We start from the raw sequence: 7,896 nt of genomic DNA on the forward strand, positions 1-7,896 counted from the left end.
ATGTCTCTCGATCCCTCCATGGTCTCTAAATTGTCAGACTGCTTGTCCGACATCCAATTGTGGAAGAGCAGAAATTTTCTCCAATTATATATTGGGAAGACGAAAGCCATTGTTTTCGGTCCCCGCCACAAACTCTGTTCCCTAGCCACTGACTCCATCCCTCTCCCCAACTTCTGTCTGAGGCTGAACCAGACTGTTCGCAATCTTGGTGTCATATTTGACTCTGAAATGAGCTTTCAACCATACATCCGCAGCATAACTAATACCGCCTATTTCCATCTCCATAACATCGCCTGTTTCCGCTCCTGCTTCAGCTCATCCACTGCTGAAACCCTCATCCATGCCTTTGTTACCTCTAGACTTGACTACTCCAACTCACTCATGGCCGGCCTCCCACATTCTACCCTTCGTTGAGCCACCTATCCCGTTTTATTTTTACGCCAGACAGGGATGTACAATTGTTGAAGTTCATAAATGTGATCTTTAAATGTTTGCCATTGCCTATCCATCGTCAACCCTTTACGTATCCTTTGCCACTCTATCCTAGCCAATTCACATCTCATACCATCGAAGTTACTTTTCCTTAAGTTCAGGACCCTAGTCTCTGAATTAACTGTGTCACTCTCCATCTTTGACCAAGCTTTTGGTCACCTGCCCTAATTTCTCCTTATGTAGCTCGCTGTCACTTTTTACTCCTGTGAAGCACCTTGGGGTGTTTTATAAAGTTAAAGCTGCTATATAAATACAAGTTGTTGTTGTTGTTGATGATCTGAAATTAGCCTGCTCAGCCTGGGATCAGGAAAATCGGAAATATGTGGAATTTGGAGGTGTTACTGGAACCAAGCCCAGATAAAATTTGTAGCATTGATATCAGGAGTAAAGCATGGCAATGATGGCATGGGAGCAGCATATTTGGAGGTGATGCCTGGAGACTCAGATCTATTGCTGTTACGTTATAATACAAAATCTGGCAAGTATTTGCCCCATCTGGCTTCCCTTTAGCCTCATTGGTCAACAGCAGTGAGTTTTCTTTATCCGATTAATGCCCTCTTAACCAATCATCACCAGGAAAATAGCCATTATAAGAATGTTATTTTGTTTTTTCGTATCTTCACATTCAATCTCTTAGAGAACAGTGTGAAGAGATCGCAAAGTTTCAGTTTAAAGAATGGACTCAGTCGAGAATATTTCATGGACTTTATGGGTTTTTCTGAGAGTATTTTCCCTGTGATGGGATCACCCTGTGCAGAGAAGTGAAAGAAAACGATTTTGTTAAAACTCCAGAGGCTGCATGGCAGTAGCTGTGACAAAAGAACTGTCCGTCATCCAGAACGGGTTTGCCCACCAGTCACAGCTAAAGGAAGGGGGCCATGAATATTGACAAAAGAGCTGTCGGCCAGGAAGGGGGGGCCATTGACAAAGCCACTCTAATATGCAAAAGTACTTCTCACCTCCACCTCAGAAGGAGAAACAGAACAATGAACCCACTAGCCTGGCCAGCCAAAGTGGAGCCGGGTGTTTCCCAACACAAAGGCTCAGAGAGATGCCCAGATTAAGGGCCATCCGCCCAATGCATATGGGTTGGATGGCCCATCACTGACTAAGTATCCGTGCTTAGAAACAAAGGGGTTTTAAAGATTGGCGGGAAAGATAGGGATTGTAAAACTCCCATAAAGACAGGGCCTTTTCCACTTTAATTTTAGCTTGAAGCTTGTAGCTTAAAGGTGGGAGTGAAGCTTGGAGCTTGCAGCTTGTATCAAGAGAGAGCCCTCGCTCCCTCTCGCTCTCGCTACACCAAGATCAATGTACCAGGAGGAAGACACAATACCACAGAAGAAGCTACCGAGACTGAAGACCAGGCAGTGACTTCCCACAGCTGAGCTAAAGAAAGGAAACCGGCTGGTGTGGTGGTGAGCATGATCGAGAGTGTCCCAAACCAGTAACCAGATATCTCAGGCAAGCTGGGTAAGGGCTCAGGGTTTTCTCAGAAGTGAAGCTTTTCAAGGCTATTCTGGGGAGGGTAATTTATTAGTAGGGGTAGGGTTAGAATCCACCAGGGAATTACTGCATGTTACTAGGTCTCATTTCTGTACTGTATATGTATGTTGTTTGTAACCTGGATTTTATTTTCCACAGAGACAGTGATTTTGTTTAGTAGTACATGTTTTAGCCAGTGTGTGTTAGACCAAATAAATATAAGTACGATTTTTCACCGACACATTCCTGTCCGTGACTCATTTCATTTACACTCTGAATAATAATTCCCGGGTCTAGAACTTCCGTAAGACTAGGGCAATTCGAACCGTCCGTCTAGCAATTAGGCTAGGATCAAAACCCGCTTACAAGTGTGAAGGATTTGCAGGCTGATTAACATTGCTATCAAGTGGCATTTACTCACCAATATTCTACTCACTGAAATCAGTTTGTGTCCCACCAAGGCCACTCAGACATCAACCCTCAATACAGCCTTGGTCCAAACATGGACACAAAAGCTGAATTCCAGAGGTGAGGCAAGAGACTGACCTGGACATCAGGCAGCAATTGACCGAGTGTGGCACTAAGAAGCATTAGTATCTCATTGAAACATATAAGATTCTGGAGGGGGATTGGCAGGGTAGATGCTGAGAGGTTGTTTCTCTGGCTGGAGAGTCTAGAACTAAGGGGCATAGTCTCAGAAGAAGGGGTCGAAGATGAAAGAGGAATGAAAGATGAAAACTGAGATGAGGAGGAATTTCTTCATTCAGAGTGCTGTGAATGTTGGAATTATGTACTCCATAGGTTTGTGGATGCTGAATCATTGAATATATTCAAGGATGAGATAGATAGATTTTTGAACTCCAAGGAAATCAAGTGATATGGAGATCGGACGGGAAAGTGTTGAGGTCGAAGATCAGCCATGATTTTATTGAATGGGCTGAGCAGGCTCGAGGGGCCGTATGGTCTACTCCTGCTCATAATTCTTATGTACTTATGTTCTTAGCTAAACTGAAGTGAATGTGGATCAGGGGGAAAACTCTTCACTGGCTGGAGTCATACCCCTGGCTTAAAGGAAGATAGTTGTGATTGTTCGAGGCCAATCTTCTCAGCCCCAAGGTGTTCCTCAGGGCATGTCCTAGGCTCAATCACCTTCACCTGCTTCATGTCCTTCCCTCCATCATATCAGAAGTGGCGTTTTTCACTGACTAAATAGTGTTCAGCTCCAATCACAATTCTTCAGAAAATGAAACAGTCCATTTGCAATTTCTTAGATAATGAAACAGTCCATGCCCAGATGCAGCAAGACCTGGATGACATTTAAGCTTGGGCTGATAAGTGGCAAATAATATTTGTGCCCCACCAGTGCCAGGGCAATGGCCATCTCCAACAGGAGAGATGTTAACTGCCTCCCCTATGCCATTCAATGACCATTGTCAAATACCCCACTTCCCACCCTCTTCAACATTCTGGGGGTCGCCACTGACCAGAAACTGAACTTGACCAGCTACAAAATGATGTAGCTACTAGGGAAGACCAGAAGCTGGGTATTCTGCGGCGAGTGTCTCACCTCCTGATTCGCCAAAGCCTTTTCACCATCCACAAAGCACAGGTCATGAGTATGATGGATTACTCTCCACTTGCCTGGACAGATGTGGCAGCATTAACACTCAAGAAGCTGGATACCATTCAGCAAAAAAGCAACCGCTTGATTGGCACTTCATGAACAAGCAAAAACATCCACACCCTCCATCATTGGCATATCATGTCTGCAGTATGCATTTACTGTAGCAATTTCTTCAGCAGCACCTCCCAAACTCGTGACGTCTACCACCTAGAAGGACAAGGGCAGCAGGTGTATGGAAACACTTTCTCCTCCACATTCCCCTCCAAGTCACACACCATCCTGGCTTGGACAAATATTGCCATTCCTTCATTGTCACTGGGTCAAAATCCTGGAACTGCCTACATTACAGCACTGTGGGAGTACCTTCACCACACTGACTACAGCGGTTCAAGAAGGCAGCTCACCACTACATTCTCAAGGGCAACTAGGGATGGGCAATAATTTTTGGCCTTGCTAGTGATACACACATCCTTAGAATGAATTTAAACAAAATTCTAAGCTTGTTAAAAATATTTTATCATTAGTTCTCATCCTGCTAAACAAGCATCAGGACAAGAACCTTAATTATTCTTTTTTTAAAGAAAACGTTTTACTTATTTAATCATTAAATCAAGCTAAAAATAGCAATCACAAGTTCAATTATTCAATGTTCACCACACACAAACAGCACAATACAGGGATGTCACAATAATCATATCTTGTCCATTTTATACACAAACAGATGCCATTGGCCTTTATTGCAAAGGGGATGGAGTATAAAAGCAAGGAAGTCTTGCTACAGCTATACGGGGTATTGGTGAGGCCACACTTGGAATATTGCGTGCAGTTTTGGTTTCCATATTTACGAAAGGATATACTTGCTTTGGAGGCAGTTCAGAGAAAGTTCACTAGGTTGATTCCGGGGATGAGGAGGTTGACTTATGAGGAAAGGTTGAGTAGGTTGGGCCTCTACTCATTGGAATTCAGAAGAATGAGAGGTGATCTTATCGAAACATATAAGATTATGAGGGGGCTTGACAGGGTGGATGCAGAGAGGATGTTTCCACTGATGGGGGAGACTAGAACTAGAGGGCATAATCTTAGAATAAAGGGCCGCCCATTTAAAACAGAGATGAGGAGAAATTTCTTCTCTCAGAGGGTTGTAAATCTGTGGAATTCGCTGCCTCAGAGAGCTGTGAAAGCTGGGACATTGAATAAATTTAAGACAGAAATAGACAGTTTCTTAAATGATAAGGGAATAAGGGGTTATGGGGAGCGGGCAAGGAAGTGGAGCTGAGTCCATGATCAGATCAGCCATGATCTTATTAAATGGCGGAGCAGGCTCGAGGGGCTGTATGGCCTACTCCTGCTCCTATTTCTTATGTTCCTATTGATCTACAGCCTACTGATAAGATCTGCAGTGCAAAGAAAATCAGCATTATCCAGCAATAAAATAGCCAGATCATAGCATAAATAATATCTTTGGTACTGGTCATTGCTTTATTCTATCGATTTTATAAGGGTATTTAAACCCCTTCTCTTCTGAACTTGCAGCTGATGTAGGTTTCAGACACCAATAACAGAAAATTCAAGCAGGATGAGAACTAATGCCTGAGGAGGTTTGGAAGAGGCCAAGATGTTAATTTCAAGTGGCACGGAAGAGGAATTTAAAATATAGACCAGCATTCAATATAGATTAAATGCCTAGCAATGGTAATATTGAGTGTTGACACCACAAATAGCATGTGGATGTTATAAATAATCCATTAAAAATATTGGGGTGGGTAGAAGTGATTACATTGAAGGGGTAACCAATTGACTTTTCATTGCTGGCAAGGAGCTTTGTCTTCTCCTTGTGCATGTTGGAAATCTAAGGGCATGCTGCACATGATTTTAGAGCCATTAGCTTAAATAGTCATGGGCAGTGATCATGCCAGATATACTGAGACAGAAAATTACCCCTTGAATCTCCTCTTGGGGTTTCAAAGTGCTGTCAGTAGAGACAGAGTAATCATTGAAGATTCACAGTAGGATTTAGATCAGTTATACAACCAGGCAGACAAATGAAATTTAATGTAAAAGGTTTGCGCATGGACAAAAATGTGCAACATAAATGTGAAATGATTGGAACAGAATTAGCACAGGAAGGCTTAGAAAAGGGCCCGGCAGAAAGCGTAGACTCATCACGTTGAATGCCTAGACAATGTGGCACAGCATTTCAAATATCCAATAGAGTGTTGGGAAGTACAGCTAGAAAAATAGAAGACAGAGTAAATTATTACAAGTGTGTACGCCCATCCACCAAGAGAACATCTTGGGGATACAGGCATGGAAATCAGTGAGCCCCACAGGATTTATCAATATAATTTTAATGGCTGATACATCCTGTGGAACCACTGACTCTGCCTAAATTCCCAAAATGCATTCCCAGCAGACAAAACTCTGCACCAGGAGGCTACATTTGTAAACTTGCCGCTACAAATCTACTGTTATACGATGCACTTAATTTCTGCTCAGCACATCACAAGAAAGATGTGCATGCATTGGAGGTGGTGCAGAGAGGACCAACAAGAGTGACCCCAAGTGTGAAAGGGATAAGCTACAAGAAAGACTGTAGGTTAAGCCCAACAGTCTAGAGAGAATAAGGCTAAGGAGGGATATCATCAAGATATGCAAAATATTAAGTGGTATGTAAATAAGGTAAATCCAGAAAGTGATTGCAGAGCAAGTCAGGCTAATGGAAACAATGGAGCTACAATTAAATTGGTGAAATAACAGTACATTTAAAACAGATACTTTTGCTTAGGAAGTGGTAAATGCTTGGAATAATTCACCAGCTGGGCAGCAAAGTCGAAGATATTAGTGCTGTTGAAACTGTAGTTAGACTGGGAGATCCACAGGGAAAAGGTTTGATGGGCTGAATGATTTTTTTTCTCATCCTTGACTTTTCTTATGTTCCATTTCGATCATTTCCCTGAGATCACTCCGGGGGGATGAAATTGGTCTTCGGCAATGGCCCGAAACGGGTGATAGGGAATCAGCAGCTCGATCACACAGTGACTGCTTTTCTTTTCCATCGAAGTGAATGGAAAAATAATTTGGACGCGATGTGAAACGGACTGCCCATTCCCTATCGACTATTTCACACTATTGCCTAGGACTAGCTTCTTCCCCTTGTTCCCCCATTTACAGTGCAAATGACAATATTCCATGTCTCATATCAAGGTGAGGTGCTGCTTCCCACTCCTCTCCCATTACAAATCCATCATTTCAAACTCATAATTGCACGAAGCAAATAAGGTTCTGGGCATCTATGTTCCATATGGTAGGGTTGCTAACTCTGGTTGGGTGTATTCCTGGATGCTTCATCACAAGACCTCCCGCCTCCCATGGCTCTACATACTAAAACAGACTTTTCCCCATTATCAATATTTCTATAACGAACAAATGAAAGTGTTCAAAGAAAATTGAAAAAAACATGTAATTTTTTGAATGCCCCTGTGATTTCTCTCCTGGCTTGCTTGCAACAGGGTCCAGGAGATTCATCTTCAATTCCTGGAGACTTCCTGGCTCTCAGTGATCAGTGCACAACTGCCGCTTTGTGTGGGTGGCATCCCAGTTTCCCGCGCTTTCTGGCTCTCAGTGTTCATTGCTGCAGTGAGAGAGATGGAACTATTTTTAATCAGTAGGATATTTGAGCCAATCAAAATGTATTGCCGAGCTGATATCTATCTGTCCGTTACATGATGTTTTCCTGTTCGTCCACTCTTGGGGGCCAAGTTTCGGCCTGAGGTGCTCCTGTATTTTTGGAGCAACTGGTTTAGAATGGAGTATCTTAGAGATTTGAATTCTCAGCATTTAGTTTGCTCCAGTTCTAGTCAGTTAGAACAGTTTCACTTTGGAACAGAATTAATTTTTTCCAAAAGGGGGCGTGTCCGGCCACTTACGCCTGTTTTCAAAGTTTCGGCAGTGAAAACTTACTCCAAACTAACTTAGAATGGAGTAAGTGAAGATTTTTGTACATTCGAAAAAACCTTGTCTACACTTTAGAAAATCAGGCGTAGGTTACAAATTAGGCATAGGGAATGGGGGGGGGGGGGGCGGCTTAAAGGGAAGTTTACAAACATTAAACACTTCAGTTTTACAAATAAAGAGCAATCATCAATAATAAATAATAAATACATCAATAAATCAACCAATAAATCAATCAAAAAAAATTAATTAAAAAATGTTTTTTTTAATAATCAATAAATAAAACATTTTCTACTTACCGACTGCAGCACCGGGAGTCCTCCAACAGCGTGCTGGGACGGCCC

This window comes from Pristiophorus japonicus, chromosome 7 (assembly GCF_044704955.1).
Source record: "Pristiophorus japonicus isolate sPriJap1 chromosome 7, sPriJap1.hap1, whole genome shotgun sequence".
In the NCBI taxonomy this organism is placed as follows: Eukaryota; Metazoa; Chordata; class Chondrichthyes; family Pristiophoridae; genus Pristiophorus; species Pristiophorus japonicus.